This window comes from Triturus cristatus, chromosome 4_2 (assembly GCF_964204655.1).
Source record: "Triturus cristatus chromosome 4_2, aTriCri1.1, whole genome shotgun sequence".
Classification (NCBI taxonomy): domain Eukaryota; kingdom Metazoa; phylum Chordata; class Amphibia; order Caudata; family Salamandridae; genus Triturus; species Triturus cristatus.
In genome coordinates, this window is record NC_140586.1 from 959,709,972 (window position 1) to 959,726,816 (window position 16,845).

Here is a 16,845-nt window from a genome sequence, read left to right on the forward strand (position 1 = left end):
TCTTAAGCGTGAGCAGAGGCTTTAGGTATCAAGTGACTGTGCCATGTCCTCCAGTTATCATAGGCTAACTGACGTTTGCTAAGTGAGTGTCACCTCAGTACCGAATCGAGTGAAATCAGGCAGACCTGTATTAGTTCATAGGGCCCTATCTTAAGTTTGGTGAACAGGATACTCACAGACGTGGCTGATGTCCCGTCCCCTGTATGACAAGTCCATTATAGTCTATGGCACTTGTCATACAGTGGAAACCAAATTTGACGGGCTAGCTAAACTCTAAATAAGGCCCTTCAGTTTTTATGACCAATCCAGACATTTAGTTCTCCAACTACATTTAGATATAAAAGGTCAACCTTGTTTTCATAAAAGGAGGATGGAAATTCCAAGTGTAACATTGATAATAAGCTTAGTGGTTGTGGTACAGTAACACTTTACCTGTTGAACTGTCCTCCACCAGTGTAGAAAGAGGGACGACCTCCTATCAATATTTTGTATATTTGGCAATACAACTGGGATTCATTGTGTATTTAATTGTATTGTGGAGATGATGGTTAAATAGTTCAGTTGAGGCGGATGCCATATTAAATCGATATCCTTTAACATGTTTGTAGTAAAAGACATATTCAGGTAATACAATTTCATTTTTATTGTGTGAAGACACAAACTGAAACTCGGCATACAAAACAATGAGTGCCAAGACGTTTGGAATTACAGTGATAGGATCAATAATGAGCAATAAAAAATCATCAGTGTCTCATTCAATAACACCCATCATTGTGACTTAATTAACAATGGTTTATGGTTGCAACATTGTAAAAGTACAGCGGCTAGTAAGGATCCAAGATGGGCCAATAGACAATACGACTTAGTACCGCGAAAGAAATTTAGCGTCAGTTGAACATCCATCCGTCTTGCTGTAGGTGTAATACAGCGCATAAACAATAGTTGGAAAAGCGGTCAAGCTGAAACAAATTGCTTTGAAAAAATGCATATTTAAAATTTTCTGCATCCAGTGCCAAAATACTCATAGATGATGAAGAGGAACTAGGTCTAGACTTATACATGACATATGGGTCTAGTGCAGCGTCTCTAAAACTGCGGCTCGGGCTGCGGAGTCTGATCCGATTCTTGGTGGTTTGCAAAAGTTCTGTTCTGTATGTAAGTCATATTTAAAACGATTAGCCCAGGTTGTGCACTACTGAAAATAGGCAGTACAATGTCCCTAAGATAAGTTTTACAACAAAGCTTTACAAGTATTCCCAAACAAAACTCTGGGTGAACCTTCCAGTATTTATTGCTGCTGTTTCTTTTAACTTCACAAAGCCATTTCCACAGAGAATGTGATCACTATACATGATAGACAATCAGACAACTTGTGTGTGACCAGAGCTGCCAATTTTGGAATTGGGGAACAATGTTTGAATCCTGGCATTGGCTCAACCTCCTTTGATTCTGGGCAAAATACTTACTCTACTGTGTTTATAATAAAACCAATGTGACCTTCTGTAATGTAATCTCGTGATAATGTAAACTGCTACAATGCCCTTGGGCCGTGTTGACATTATAAAAAACTCTAAAACATACACATATATATTGAGTTCAAACTGCATCACTAAGCATCATCGTAACACAAAAATAGATGTGAAGTCTTACCCCATACTCTGCCGCCAAAGGGGTTTCTCATGTTTCCTAAAATCGTTGGTATCAACACCAAGATTTTCAGAAGCCTTGCGATTTTAGTGAACGGAACCACAGGCCAGCATCCCACTTGTAGAGGTGTTCCAGCTTCAGACTCCAGAGCGGTTCACCATCTGCCAATTCTATGGGCAGATCATTATCTTGCCCACAATCCAATACTGAAGGGGGTGGTCAAGGTCATGACATTACAAACAATCCATTAAAGCTAGGTGGGTCGCCAAAAGTTTGTGGTATAAAAACATTTGGGAAGCACTGGTGTTACTGGATGATAATCTATTCTCTAAATATAGAATTGATCATAAGGAAAAACTGGCTCAAATCACTTTTAAAAGTGGTCACAAACCGAGGTAGCAAGTTGCAAACCAACATTTTGTGACCTGTTTCTGATTTTGTATGTTTTATGTTCTATGTTTTCTGTGTGGGAATACACTAGGGCCCAAGGGATCAACTTTTCAAATCTGCTACTACCTATATTGAAGTTTGGGCAGTTGATCAATGGCTCGCGAATAAAATTGCAGCCATAAACTATTGATACATATCATTTTGATTCAGAATGGATTGTGAAACCCATTTTGAGCATCAAAAAAACAATCCCAACTCGCAAAATGGGGTTATTATGTGTAGTAATGGAGCCGGACACGTTGAGGTATTTCAAGTTTGGTTTATTGAAGATTAGTAGTTGAGTCTCGAGGCATTGCATGTGATCAATGAGGAGGAGGACAAGTATGGACAGAGGTGTAAGATACTACATTATGTTGCACATAACTCTTGTGTTGGCAAACTGTGTGACTTGGCAATTTCCGGATTTGGACATGTTTGGTAGACTGGGCCTCTATTTGCTAAGATTTTTGTCAATATTGGTCAATTTATCAAAAAGGTCTGAAATTACGTGCATGTTCAGGGTCTTTATCCTGTTTAGTTAGGACAATAAATGAGTGCTTCAACAAATGAACTCAAAATACTAGCAATCCATTAGCATTTAACAAACAATTGTCATAAACATTCAAGTCAGTGAAGAAAAAACATTATAAAGCTAATTTGGAATAACGTCGAGCCCACGAGCTGGCCACTAGCCAAGAACACCGAGATGAAAATCTCAGTTGTCAGCATGCTAGTTCTTAGAGATGTTTTGTTTTGTGAACATAATTTTTTTTTTCCTATTGGCTTGTTTTTTCTAAGTGCACCGTAACCATTTTATGGTCATACAACACTATCTTTGGCAAGATGTGACAGCTTACAGCAAATCCGCTCAGTTGTCTGCTTTCTTCAAGCGTTCCTGTTCTCCAAATGTTTATTAAGGGAATGCCCCCTTTTTTTTCTCAGCTAACTTACTGAGCTTCAATAAAAACCTTATGTCCACTCGATGAAGCAGCAAGAGAAAACAACACTGGGCAGACTTTATTACACTGAGCTATGACTTTCACTTCTCCTCAGAGTAGCTACTACATTGCTCCAAGATGCATCTTCTGCTCTCTAACAGGCGTTTGTCTCGGGGTTCAGTTTTCTTGTACGTTGCTTTTAATGTGTTGCTTCTTCTTTTTCTCCTTGGACTGAAGGGTAGTTTTTCATCCTTTGCGTTTTGTGACATGCCTCTGCAAGTGTAGAGCGAGAGCCTGGTCTCTGTTATTGGTACTGCAAAACTTTCTTCATCTTTGGATATTTTAACGTTGTTGGGTATGTTTATAGGCTTACTTTTAATCTAGGTAAGTTTTGGTGTTTGAAAATTAACTAATGGGGTTACCTAAACTTCCTTGCATCCAAATTACAAAGCTGGACAACATAACTGGAACAGTGAGAATATTTATCGGTTGTATTTTGTAATGCACTGATAATGAGCGCTTCACAATTTGTTCTACTATTCGGTAGTATTCACTGCGTTCTTCTGACATTCAGACTGATAAGGTTTTTCTTTCATGGGTGATTTTGTATTCTCTGAGATGGGTTACATGACTGGAACATTAATGAGAGTCAGAGCACTAATACGGGTTGAGTCCAGAGTGGGGCTTGTCGTGGATGAGTGGAATTTATCACTAAAGCTTTCTAGGCACTCAGAGCACTGATGAGGTTTTTGGCCAGTGTAGGCTCTTTGACAGTACGAAAGAGTAACTTTTTCACAGAAGCATTTCCAGTGTTCAGGGACTGATAAGGTACTTCCCTCGCATGGGTTCTTTCATGTTCAGTCAGATTCTTTCTATGACTGAAGCTTTTGTGGCAATCAGAGCACTAGAAAGGTTTATGCCCAGTATGGCTTCTCTCATGCACAGTGAGAATGGACTTACCCCAGAAGCTTTTCGGGCATTCGGAGCAGTTATAATGTTTTCACCCAGTGTGTTTTCTCTCTTGTAGAGTGAGTTTGCATTTCTGACTGAAACGTTTCTTGCATTCAAAGCACTTATAAGGTTTTTTCCTAGTGTGAGTTCTCTCATGTCGAGCAAGACTACCTTTAACACTAAAGCTCCTCTGGCTCTCAGAGCAGTGGTATGGTTTTTTCCACAGTGTGGGTTCTCTCATGTTCAGTGAGACTGACTTTAAGCCTGAAGCCTTTCTGGCATTCAGAGCACAGATAACGTTTCTGCCCAGTGAGTTGTCTCATGTAGAATGAGACTGCCTTTCTGACTGAAGCTTTTCTGACATTCAGGGCACCTTTAAGGTTTTCCCCCAGTGTGTTTTCTTTTATGGTAAGTGAGAGTGACTCTATGACTGAAGCTTTTCTGGCATTCACAACACTTATAAGGTTTCTCCCCAGTGTGAGTTCTCTCATGCTGAACAAGGCTACCTTTAACACTGAAACTCAGGTGGCATTCAGAGCACTGGTATGGTTTTTCCCCAGTGTGAATTTTCTCATGTCGAGCAAGGCTACCTTTATGCCTGAAGCATTTCTGGCATTCAGAGCACTGATAAGGTTTCTGTCCAGTGTGTTTTCTCTCATGTTGAGTTAGATGGCCTTTCTGACGGAAGGTTTTCTGGCATTCAGAGCACTTATAAGGTTTTTCCTCAGTGTGAGTTCTCTCATGTCGAGTAAGGCTCTCTTTAACACTAAAGCTCCTCTGGCATTCTGAGCACTGGTATGGTTTCTCCCCAGTGTGAGTTCTCTCATGTCGAGTGAGATTGTCTTTAAGCCTGAAGCTTTTCTGGCATTCAGGGCACTGATAAGGTTTCTGCACACTGTGTTGTCTCTCATGTCGAGTGAGAGTGCCTTTCTGACTGAAGCTTTTCTGGCATTCAGAGCACTTAAAAGGTTTTTCCCCAGTGTGGATTCTCTCATGGTTAATGAGACTGTGTTTCCAACTGAAGCTTTTGTGGCATTCAGAGCACCAATAGGGTCTCCTCCCGGTGTGGGTTCTCTCATGGTGTGTGAGATATATTTTCTTTATGAAGCTTTTTGGGCATTCAGAGCACAGATAAGGTTTTTCCCCAGTGTGAGTTCTCTCGTGGATTATTAGACTGGCTTTCTGACTGAAGCTTTTCTGGCATTCAGCGCACTTATAAGGTTTTTCCTCAGTGTGAGTTCTCTCGTGTTCAGTGAGACTGCATTTATACCTGAAATTTTTCTTGCATTCAGAACACTGGTAAGGTTTTTGGCCCTCATGTGTTTTATCATGCTGAGTGAGAAAATTCATGACGAAAACTTTTCTGGTAATCTGAGCACTGAAAAAGTTTCCCCCTATTTGTGTTAAGAAACATTTTCTGACATTTAAAGTAGTTGTAAGGTTTTTCCTCAGTGTACATTATCTTGGTGAGATGGAAGTGATAACTAATGCTGTACTCATATTTTGGGCACATAAAAGATTTCTTTCTTGAGTTATTGTCTCCAGGTGTGTTTTTTCTTGTGTACACAGCAGATTAAGACTTTCCCTAATTTAAAGTCCGGACGTGTTTAAATAATTTTCAACACTAACCTCTCAAAGGGGCTTCACATGTTATTCTTAACACTAGCATTGAGCCTATTAACAATTCTGTCTGAGCTTGTAGTGTTGTGACCCCTTTAAGCAATTTAAGCTATTTCACTCAACCTTTCCAAATGTCTCTCATGGAGTTATGGTCTCCGTTATGTCTATATGAAGTCTGTCCGGCAGAGTTAGGTTCACTTTGTGACTGAAGCTTTACTAACATTTATTTAGCAGGTTATAAAAGACTGACAAAGTTATTTTCTTGATTTATTGCAGGCTACACATGTGCAATGGCAAAAATATTATATTACACATTTATCAGTAGCAGAATATTGTTTCTCTTCAATGTCCAGTGTGTGGTCTCCAGATCTGTGGCTAACACCTGAGCACTGGTGGTGTCACGATTCAACATTCAGCATGGCGAGGCACAAACTTTGGCAAACTCCAGTGTTTTTGCTAAAAACTGGAAAGGACATTTTACAATGACTTTCTTTTGTACCAGGTGTGTTCTTTACCACTTCAGCAGGTGAGTCTTGCGACTAAAGTGTGTTCACTACCGTTGAGGTGATAGGTCTTTCTGACAAAAATTCTCATGTTCTGTGCACAGGTATGGTTTGGATTTTCTCCAAGGCTTTCCTTATGTAGACAGAATTTACAAAAGAGGTTATTTTCAGGTGCACTGTCTGGATACTAATTTACTCATTTATTTTTCCAAAGCTGTATAACCCTAATAACCCATTTTTTTTTAAATGTTTGTGATAATTGTATTTAGTTACTCAGCAATGTATAATGAATATATCAAATTAGAGATATCAATTTCACAATCAGTCGGGCTCTCTACTTCCGTTTCCTTCTCGGCTTCTTGGTACTGTTTACTTATTGGGGCTCTGAGACAGTCATCTCTTCAACATAAACCACTTCAGTGTGGTGATTTGTGCTGCGTATAATTAAATTTACAATTTTCCTTTTTTAATCGATGCTTCTGTGACCTGCAGAATGAAAATAGGAGTTTGTTACTGATTGCAAATGAGCAAAAATAAACAATATTTATTAGCTTATTCAATGCAAAATGGTAGCCTTTTGAGACGTGAGAAGAGAAGTATGACTCTGAGGTGAATGTCTGATTTGGTTGTATGGACTGTGCATCAAAGTAAAGATAAGGACCTTAAGGACGCTCAAACACAAGTTTTACAAAAGAATTCTCCTAAAGTTGAGGGTATTTTATGAAGAAACTAAAACTACACATACCTTGTAAAGAAATAACACAAGCTTCCAGAGGCATTTAGTGCGCTAAAAATATACAAACTGTTGGGTCTTTACATAGTGACGTAGGCGGGTTCTAATTCATGGAATGTGTAGGTTGAACTGACTGAGCAGTTGCGGATTCACTCGAACACTACTGATCGCATACATGGATGCTCATTAAAATAATTCAAGTTTACCTGGTGTGGACAGCATCCTTTCATGTACCACCCAGGACGCATGGAAAATCTCAAATGGCTCATTTCTTAGACAACTGATCTGCCTCGTCCTTGCTGTAAACACATCACCATCAAACCAATAAGCTGGGTTCCACCCTTGGGTAGACATTGAATCTGCCCTGATGTCCAAGGTAGATGATCTGACAACCAGAGTTTGGAAGAATGATATTCCTACACTTCTTCTACTGGGCTTATTTGCCATTTTTGGCACATTTCTCCACGATCTCTTACCTCACTAACAGCGTGAGCATTACCTGGCTTTTTTCATTCATGTCAGCATCATATCATCATCAAAGCAGAAGGCATACCTCAAAGATCAATCATTGCTCCTTTTTGCTTAAGGCCTACCTCAGCCCACGACCAGACTTCAAACATAACAACCAGGGGCTGTATTATGGTAAATGCGCTTTTTCATTGTTTGCGGCAGGTGCATCTTTAAAAAGGTGCGCGGGGTGCAAACAGTGAAAATGTGCCCCATTACCATGAATGCACTGCCCCCATTACAGCTGCGAACTGGTGCTGCCTGGGGGCAGCGCATTCCTGTGAAAAACGGAGCGGCTGCTCTACAGCCGCTCCGTGTTTTCACAGTGCAACCGGCAACCAGGCTGCACTTTTGAAGGGGATTTGAGATCCACTTGCAGGCGGGTACAGTGACTGCATCTGCCTGCAAGGGGATGCCTGGGGGTCCATGGGACTCGCTATCCCCCTCCAGAGGGTTTCCATCGGGGGCGCACTGACAGTGTGCCACCTTTTAGAAGGCGCACTCTCAGCGAGCCTCGTGAGGACTTCTTTGCCTCTGCTCCCGCGCTTGTAATACGGCATGGGCGCAACGGCAACGGGATTCATGCATGCAAATGAGGGGATGTTCCCTATATATAGCACTGGCACTTTATGTGCGCCAGTGCTATTGGTATAACAGAAGGGGGCGCACAAGCGTCTGCAGCCCCCTTCTATAATACCAAAGTGCCCAGAGGACGTGCAAAGCGGGTGCAAACGCATGTTGCACCCCCGGGGAACTTTATGTAATACGGCCCCTGATGTGCTGCAGCCAGGCAGATGACACACCAATTCCTCTGAAACTGGAGATTCTCAGCAGTCTGAATAGCTCAAGTCTAGATGACTATGTTCAAGGCATCGACCAATGGATGTGACTAGTGAAGTTAAACTCAACTCATCCAAAACAGATCCTCACATGCAGACACTGGGAGAACTACCATCCTCTACTGTGCTCCGACCTCAGGAAGTTAGAGTGACTCCTAAAAGATCAACAGAAGTAAGAAACATTGGAGTGATCATGGTTTTTCACAGGCTCTGAGAGTAAACCAAATGATGAGAAGCACTTTTTATACTATTCGAACCATAAGACTAATCTACCCTCAGCTAGGATTCCCAGAGCAGCTCCCGGTGACCATGTATCATCCTATCACGTCCTGATTTTGTAAACAGACTCAACTACGGAGCTTCACTCTCCCTACCAATAATATTAAACAGTAATTAAAACACAGTAGCTACACAACAGCTTCCAGCACATCTATGTGACCACATTTCACCGGTCAGAAAATCTCTTCACTGGCTTTACATCCTTAGGGATGGACCATCTCTGCTTAAAGGACATGGCTTGCAGCTATGATCTATTGTACTGGCACTTTATCACTCAATTTGGGTTCCTGCATTGGCACTTTGTTACAACTGAACGTTAGCTCAGTTTATTGCGATGCACTTACCCAAGAGTGTATTTCAAACTGACTTGAGATTTTACCATTGTCAAACCCTTGAAACAGGAAGTGCTTCTCGATATGTGACAGTGACTTTAGACAATATTGCCAGACGGCACTTTTAAATGTACTTCGTGCTGCTATTATCCTCTGCACCAGCACATTACCACTGTCAATGCGGATTTTTCCAAGTGCACTTTCTTATAACAAAACGCCCATTTTCCATATTGCGATGTTCTTATCGGTGAGTGCATTTCTATTTGACTTGAGATTTCAAACCCCTTGTATGTTTTAAATAGTTGTAACAGTTTTAACTCACCATACACAAACTGATATAAAAATTTCACTGGAGCAGGGGGCGCTAGAGGGCGCACCGCAAGATGGCCACACTCTAGTGAGGCTCTCCCCGGCTAAGCGCCAATCCGACTAACATCTGCCTGTGAATTGCAGCAACCACGCCACTACTGTAGCTGCCCTGATTTGTGAGCCCCTCTGGGATATGCTGTGCCAGTTAGGGCCGCTGTGGAGCACCACAGTTCACTAAGCGCCAAATTGATCAGTCCGGGCGGCGCCTTTACAAAATGGCGCTTTTACAAAATGGCGGCGGCCGCCGTACCCTGAGTGCGGATCTTCCCTGCTGCTGTAGCCGCGCTTGTGCCCGGAGCCCAAGAGGAGTTGAGCTGCCTAAAACGCGGCCAGTGACGACTGAGGAGTGGACGACTGTGCGGAAGTGTACGGTCTACCCGGAGGCACGAGGAGCTCCGATCGGGCCGTGGTGTGCTGGTGCCTGTGGAGCCTGCTGAGTGGAAGTGGACTGCGAGTCGGCCTGGGTGAGTGGAGTGTTGCCTGCAAAGGCTGCGGTGAGTGGGGCGCGGCTCATACATGGCTGGTGACTGCGGAGGCGGGTGCGTGCCAGGGAGCGGGCCACGACCTGCGACTAGTGGCCGGGGCGGGTGGGCGCTCGCTGCGGCCGTCCGGATCGTACCACCTTGTGGATACTCGCGAAGCTGCTGAGTTTGGGCCACTGTGCCGAGGGGATCTACAATGCGGGCTCTGATGTGAGTCTTCACCACGCTCCCTTCTACCGCCTTATCTAGCTGTCTCTGGGAACCTGATTCTGCCAGGGTGGTTCCATTGCAGCTTCTGGCCAGTGCCTACATTGAGGCGCTGTCTCCTGACTGAGCTGGGTCTTCACTGCCCTGGTGCTTAGGCCCCCAATGCCATTTTCTGGCTGCTCCAGAATTACCGAGGTTTTCCTGCTGGCCGCTGGCCTATATCCTGTGACTGCTGCAGTTGCCCGGCACCAAAGCTGGTTAAGAGTACTTGCTGAAGCACCATGCCACTCAGGAGTAAGCCTATCCTATACCGGATGGGATCTTATGGCTGCCGTTCTCTGTGGTGCTTCGCTACGCTGCACTTTGAGATGGGGGGGGACTTGATGCCTAACTTCACTGTCTGACCCGGGGAGTGTACTTTGTGGGACCTGCCGTGCGGAGCAGGTGCAGGCCTAGGTGTCCGGCTGTGTGGTTTGCTTGAGTGCTTCCCGGGGTAGCCGCCTCTCCAGCCGGTTCCTACCACACTTCATATTAGAAGCGCCCACGGTAGTGAGACTCGCCTTGCCAACAGGATGGGGTGAACTGATAAATCCCAAACTCGCCTCACGTTTGAGGCACGTAAGACATCTAAAATCCTACAAGAAGTTGCCTCTGACTCAGAGGCGGATGCCCAAGATGGGGGCCCATCCACACTAAAAAGACAACGCTACTGGCCATGCAGCGCAGCCTTCAATCCATATAAGCCACCAGGGCTGCAGTTAATCAACGTCTCAACCACATGTCATCACAGCTCGAGAAACAGAGCGCCCGAGTGGGAGAAGTGGATCGACGTGTCTCTGTGACAGAGGATGGTCTGAGTGAGATAGCAGGGAAAACACTAAAAATGGAGAAAGTTCTCTCCCTCATTCAGGCCAAGAATGAGGATTTGGAGGCCCACTCACTCCGTAATAACTTTTGAATAACGGGGCTGCCGGAATCAACAAACGTGGGCAAAATGGAGACCTTCATTGAGAACTTGATTAAGGAAATTTTGGTACTGAACTGCTCTCTGCCATGTTCATTGTTGAGCAGGCTCACTGCTCCCTTGCGGCTAGGTAGTATAAGTGGGCGCTGCCGGAACCTCAATGCCGCCGATGCATGCAACTGACTGAGCAAGCGAGAGGCTCTAAAACCAGAGCAAAGAGCAGCGGCGACAAGGGGCAACCCTGCCGCGTGCCCCTACCAATGGAAATAGCCGACGACCCCCAGCCATTAACACGAACCCTGGCCACCGGTTCGGTGTACAGGACTCTGATCCACTGAAGGAAAAAAGGGGGAAATCCCATTCTCATGAGGACTGTGAACATGAAACCCCATTCGAGGGAATCAAACGCTTTTGCTGCATCGAATGAAGAGGAGAACCTCTGAAAGAGGGGCATAAAGGGGATCCGCAGCCTTTGCTGTGCACCATGCCACAAATGTGTTCCATCTACAGGCGTATACCGTTTTGGTGGAGGGACGCCTGGCTGCTAAGCTACCGTTACAGACTTCAGGAGGAAGGTCAAAAGCTGTCAACTGCTGCCGCACAATCTCGATGCAAGGAGGTGGAGGCTGGACACGTTCGGGTGGAGGACCCTGCTGCTGCGAGAGAAGATCCTCCCGAAGAGGCAGTCTGAGCGGAGGATCGATGGCCATGTTCAAGAGCTTAGGATTACAGACTCCTTAAGCTCTGTCTTGGCCACAAGAATGACTTGGGCCCGGTCGTGCTTGATCTTCTTCACCACTCTGGGTAGAAGTGGTAGAGCCTGAAAGGCGTATAGAAGACCGCAACTCCACTCGTGACGAAAAAGTGTCGCCTTGCGAGTGCCACCTTGGAAATTCCAACTCGCAGAACTGCTAGCATTGCGTGTTCTCTTCGGTGGCGAATAATTCTAACAAAAGCGGAGAGCCTCTTGACATAGGGTCCACACCCCAACCGGCCCCGTTTGCTGCAGTACCACGTGGCAGTGGTGTTGTCTGTGAACACCTGCACCACCCTTCCTTTGACAGAAGGAAGGAATGTCAGTCAGTCAGTGAAAGATATCGGCAGCCAAGAGCACAATTCATTCAAAGACATTAATACATACAAACTTAGGTCACAATAAAAGTTTTAACAAGCATTGGCATAGCCAATAGGTCTCGCTTACCAATGCTTCATGTGGTTGTGTGTGTGTGGGGTTGTGTGCGTGTGGTTGTGTGTGTGTATGTGGTTGTGTGTATGTGGTTGTGTGTGTGTCTGTGTGTGGTTGTGTGTGTGTGTGTGTGTGTGTGGTTGTGTGTGTGTGTGGTTGTGTGTGTAGTTGTGTGTGTGGGTGCCGTTGTGGGTGCGGTTGTGGGTGTGTGTGGATGTGTGGTTGGGTGTGGTTGTGTGGTTGTGTGTGGTTGTGTGTGTGGTTGTGTGTGTGTGGTTGTGTGGTTGTTTGTGTGGTTGTGTGTGTGGTTGTGGTTGTGTGTGTGGTTGTGTGTGTGTGTGGTTGTGTGTGTGGGGTTGTGTGTGTGGGGTTGTGTGTGGTTGTGTGTGTGTGGTTGTGGGTGTGGTTGTGTGTGTGGTTGTGGGTGTGGTTGTGTGTGTGTGTGTGTGGTTGTGTGTTTGTGGGGGGTTGTGTGTATGTGGGGGGTTGTGTGTGGTTGTGTGTGTGCTTGTGTGTGTGTGTGGTTGTATGTGTGGTTATGTATGTGTATGTGGTTGTGGTTGTGTGTGTGTGTGTGTGTGTGTGGTTGTGTGTGTGTGTGTGGTTGTGTGTGTGGTTGTGGGTGTGGTTGTGTGTGTGACAGTAATGCTAAAAGCATCTCAAAATAAAGGAACACAAACATCCAGTTTGTGGAAAGAGAAAGCACGTTGTAAGTCAAACAGGCGCAGCAAAGCATTAACACAACAAAGCATTAACACAACAACAAAACAAACAAGATCACTTAGCGAAGACTGAGTGCTGATAATGGATACACACAGCCCATCATCTTAAGAGTTTGATTGCAGCCAATGTGCACTCAAACCTGCCCCCTCCTTGCGAGTTGCACCCCATATTTCATGAGTTGTAACTGCTGCACCCACCATAGCGCTTTGAGATCTAAAGCGCTACATAGGTCTAATCGATTTACCAGTCACCAACATGCTGTGCTTTTAAAGAGAATGTGCCAAAAGTTTCCAGCTTCCTCATCATGTCCTCATGAAAGCGCCAACGAAAGGACTCCCTAAATGGTGCAACGGACATGAAGCAGCCGCTGCGATCAGAAATAAACACTGTGAACGTTGTCCAGTTTCACAGTAACATTTCCTTAATGTTCTTTAAGTCACAAAACAGTAATACTAAAAGCATCTCAAAATAAAGGAACACAAACATCGAGTTTGTGGAAAGAGAAAGCACATTGCAAGTCAAACAGGCGCAGCTAAGCATTAACACAACATGTTCTTTGATGTTCTTTGAACGAGAACATCAAAGGGGCTCCGCGAAAGTGATCGCGGGTGAAAGTGAATGTGATCGTGGGCGCTTAGTGAGCATGATGAGGTTTGCCATATGGTGCCTCTGCTCCTAAGCGCCCGCCCGCGCACATGCACTGTAGCTCTAGGCTGGCCATGGTAGCATTTTTTGAGCCCTCACAAAAAGTCTCGCCATACCAGCGCATGCGCTGGGTCAGGCGAGACCTAAAAATGCCTGTGCAAAGCAATAAAAGGGCGCCCGGCTTTACTATTTCATCAATCATGTATAAATCTACAAATAGTGCAACAATATAAAGTGCAAAAGCGCTAAATATAAAACCAAAGGCTATAAGGACACATTAGGGAGAGAACAGACTGGCTACAGCGGCGGCAATTTTTTCCTGTGTCTAATAGCCACTATTAAAAAGCTTGCAACCCCCAGGCAAACCATGGGGGAGGATAACATTGTAAGATAGGTCAGAGCCGGCTTAACTTGGACAAACTGGCAGCCTCTGAGCAGTGGTAAAATATTATTTTTGCACTGGGAATCGTAGTGGGCGCAAAAAAACATAAAATGTAGTGTATCCTGCTCTGAAAAATTATCACAGGGGCAGGGTTTAAGTGAACCAGGTTTGGAATAGCCTTGGGTAAAAGCCAGAAGCCAGGGGACCAGATTCAAATGAAATCTGGTAAAAACAAAGTGATGACGTGCTTTGTTAACATAAGATAAATGGCTGCATCTGTGGACCCAGGGTCTATATGGAAAATCTTCTCACAGACGGTTTGGCTAATTCCGCCTCCTCCCCAAGCCTCTGCCGCTTGTCCAGAAACTGCTTTTTGAATTCTCTAATGGCAGTCTTGCCCAGAGCCCCTGGACTCAGGAACAGGTTAGGACGGCCGAGCCATCTGGTCTGTTCCTTTATGTATTTCAGCCAGGGAATAAGTAACACCCCCTCCATTGCGATGCAGTCAGTAATTATAAGTTGATTTAAATTTGGGGTCGGACTTGCCCAAATTCTGAGCCAGCGCGGCAGTGGGGCAACCGCAATCTGGTCTGAAATGTAACCCGCTCCCAAATCTTCATGTAGGTTAAAAACAGGGGTTGCAGTAGGGACCGCAAGGAGTTTTCGCATGAAATTATTCTCGGCCACCTGAATCGCCTTCACATCCTTACAACCCCAAATGTCACTCCCGTACGTAGTCATCTGGATACATTTTGCATTATAGACCTTTAATAGTGCGGGAAGTGGCTTTGGCCCCAGTCTTTTGGCGAAATTCAGGAATCATTTTGGAACTAGCTCTGGGTATATCTTTGCAACAAGCTGTTAGGGATTCTCCCAATTTGTTAATATAAAATATGAACAGCAAAGGCGCCAAAATGCACCCCTGCCGAACCCCCCTTTTTACTTCCCAAGAGCTTGTCAGACTGCCATCTGTGTTGTACCTTACTGCTGCTGTGGTGTTTTCATGGGCAGTATGCAAAAAGGAGACCAGCTCCGCATCTATCCCCAGATCACGTAACACCAGTCATATCATAGACCTGTTGACATAGTCAAAAGCTGAGGTTAAGTCCATAAAGGCCAGATGTAAGACTCCCCTCTTGGCAATTGTGTACATCCCGATAACTAAATGCAGGTTAAGGCACTGGTCCAGGGTCCCTTTCCCCCGCCTGAAGCCATACTGCAGATCAGAGATGATAGTGACTTGATCAAGATAGCCTGTTAGGCAATCCAGAATTACTTTCCCCAGTATTTTAGCCGCAGAATCTAGGAGGGAGATTGGTCTATAACAGGCGGGTTCATGCCGGACTCCATTTTTAAATATGGGTATAATAACCGCCTTAGCCCAAGAGGGGGAAACCGCAGGTGCAGGCTGCATTAAAAACATTTTTTTTTTGTTGAAACATTTTTTTTATTATTTTTCCAACACATCAATACAGCAATCAACTCTCACCCCCCACCCATACAGGAAATACCCACATTTATCAGCATTGCCACTCAACCGTCCCACCCGATCCCTTCCCCCCCCCTCCCCCACCCTCTGTCAGTGTGCCCCCATCTGCTACCCCTTCCCCACTCTCGATGCTTTCCCTCCCCCTGGTCAAGGCAATACAGGGGCCTCACCTCTCCCTAAATCAACAGGTCCTTCCCACTAACCCAGTCCAAAGCATAGGCGGTCAGGGCCCGCCATCCCACCTCAACTACTCCCCACTCCCCACTACCACCTCCCCATCAGACCCATTCCCTCCCTCCCCCGACTCAGACATCAACCCCTGGAGTTCTACCACCAACGCCTCCCATGCCCGGGCTGTCGCTAGCGCTTTCTCGTCCTCTCGCCGGAGAGCCAGCTGCACCCTGAGCGTGCCCTCAGCCCCCGCCCAACGCGCCAGGGCCGCCCTCCAACGCAGGAAGCTGGGTCCCCCCCGGGATTTCCAGTGCAGAGTCAATTCCCTCTTGGCCAGTATCAGCCCTAGATCATAAAATTTGCTCGTGACCTTCGTGCGACGAGTGTGGGGGAACCACAGCAGCAAGCAGGTCCCCATCTCTGGTTCAATGGAGCGATCCGTGACCTGGTTCAAGCAATCTACCACCGCTTCCCAATAGTCGCCCAATTGCCGACAGGCCCAAAACATGTGTCGAAAGTCCGCACTGTCCACCCCGCACCGCGGGCACTGAGAGTGCGCTCCCCCGAAATATTGTAGTATCTTGGCCGGTGTCAGGTACGCTCTGTGTAATGTAAAAAACTGGACTAACTGGAACCTGGCATTCCTCGTCCCCTTCCATGCCCTCCGCACCAGCGTGGACCATGTAGACTCCGGGATCTCTTTCCCCAGGTCCGCCTCCCATTTTTCCCTCAAGGTGCCCAAGGGGAGGAGGCTCTCCGTCGACAGCCGGCGATAAAGGCATGTGATGGCCTTAGCCGTCCCCGCCGCCATCACCACGTATTGGCAACCCGCGGCAGTCGGGGGCTCCGACAACCCCACGTTCCAATGCCGCTGGAGGCTCGCCACCAAGGCCGCATGAAGCAGGAAGTCTCCCCGCGGAAGCCCATAAGAGTCCTGCAAGTCTTGAAAAGGCAGCAGTACTCCCTCTCGAAATAAGTCCCCCACCATCTGTACCCCCAGCTCCTCCCAGACCGCTAATCCCGACCAATCGCCTCCATGCGGGAACGCCGTACACATCCCCAGGGGGATCTCCGGGGCATAGGGGTGAACTATGGCGGCCTTTCTCTGGCATCTGTTCCAGCATAACCGGAGGGTACGTTCCTCCATGGTGAGTTGGGCTAGGTCCAGCCTCTGGTGAAGGACTATAAAGGCCAGCACGTGGCGCGGGATTAGTCTGCCCTGAGGGCCTTCCGGGCCCCTGTACTCCCTGGCCACCGCCTGCGTGAGCCACTGGAGCTGGGCCGCCAGATAGTACCATTCGAAATCCGGAGCCGCCAAGCCCCCCTCCGCCCGCGGCCGCCGCAAGGTGGTCAGCGCCACTCGACGTCTTCCCGAACCCCATATGAAGCTCGTGGTGAGTACCCGCAGCCTCGCAAAAAACGAAGCTGGGATCCATATTGGAAGGGTGC

The 16,845-nt window shown here is 46.2% G+C and overlaps 1 pseudogene across 1 annotated transcript in view; it reads right to left on the minus strand.

Annotated features, from left to right (window-relative positions):
* Positions 1-619: 619 nt before the first annotated feature.
* The window catches only part of LOC146839121 (uncharacterized), a 97,009-nt pseudogene continuing 80,783 nt past the window's right edge, over positions 620-16,845 (minus strand). The window contains exon 3 of the transcript XR_014960779.1: positions 620-6,574. The product of XR_014960779.1 is annotated as an uncharacterized LOC146839121 (transcript). The remainder of the gene's footprint in view (positions 6,575-16,845) is intronic.